The sequence below is a fragment of the Propithecus coquereli genome, unplaced genomic scaffold, assembly GCF_000956105.1.
Source record: "Propithecus coquereli isolate 6110/MARCELLA unplaced genomic scaffold, Pcoq_1.0 Scaffold112, whole genome shotgun sequence".
Lineage (NCBI taxonomy): Eukaryota > Metazoa > Chordata > Mammalia > Primates > Indriidae > Propithecus > Propithecus coquereli.
The window spans coordinates 2,111,809-2,113,073 of record NW_012135192.1 but is presented as its reverse complement, the minus strand read 5'-3'; positions in this window follow the sequence as shown (position 1 = coordinate 2,113,073).

Genomic DNA, 1,265 nt, shown 5'->3' with positions numbered 1-1,265 from the left:
CGTCCCTAATAGCCCTCAAAAGAAACCATCCCTGCAACGCCCATATCTTATACTTCTAGCCTTCAGAACTGTGAGAAAATAAGTTTCTGTTGTGTAAGCCAATGAATCTGTGGTACTTGGTTACAGCAGTCCTAGCAAACTAATACACTGTCCCTGTGTAATTCTAATGTAATCATCGTTATGACTCTGAGATGGACATTTATGCTATTGGAAGTGGGAAACAATATGTGTCTTATTTTTCATTATATTTTCCCTCTAAGAATTTCATTAATCTAAACAATAGTAAAATACCGATGGCTAATAGCTTTACATGTATTAATGCATGTATTAGGTCATTAAATATGAACCGTCCGATTTTGAATCAAAAGTTTGTTTATTATATCTCAAACAAGAAGCTGTACAATTAATCAAAGTATGCGCCTAAACTATCAACACAGTTCTGCCATCTTAACGGTAGCTTGTTTACACCAGCAATGAAGAAGCCTGGAGAGCGAGTGGCGATGAAATAATGAAAAGCTTTTTCCACAGCTTGTTGAGCATTGAATATTTTTCCTTGCAAGAAGTAGTCCAAAGCCTGGAAGACATGGTAGTCAGTTGGTGCAAGGTCTGGTGAATATGGTGGATGTCAGAGAGTTTCCAAGTCCATCCTCTGTAGTTTGAGCCACATTGTTTGTGTGACATGTGGTTGAGCATTGTCTTGCATGAGGATTGGCCTGTTTCTGTTGACCACTCTCAGCTACTTAATTGCAAGTATCCTCATCATTCCATCCGATTGGTTGCAGTAGACATCTGCTGTAATCTATTGACCAGATTTCCTGAAGCTGTAGTGGATAATACCAGTGTTGGACCACCAAACAGACATCATTAGATTTTTTTGATGAACATTCGGTTTTAGACTGTGTTTCCGCACTTCATCTTTATCCAACCATTGTGAGGAACACTTGCAATTGTCAAAAAGAATCCATTTTTCATCACACGAAACAATATGGTGTGGAAATGGTTCATCTTTATGTCATGACAGCAAAGAAAGACAAGCTTTGAGACAATTTCTCTTCTGAAGCTCATTTAATTCTTGCAGTGCCCATCTATCTAGCCTCTTTATCTTGCCAATTTGTTTCAAATGGTAGCTATCATCCACATTAAAAAAATTTGTTGAAGTCCTCAATAGTTTTTATGTGTGAAGGGGTCCTGGGCCCTAACATTTTGAAAACTCTGGCACTGTACTAAATAGCTTTAATTATTTATAAGTAGAATAGCAATTATAT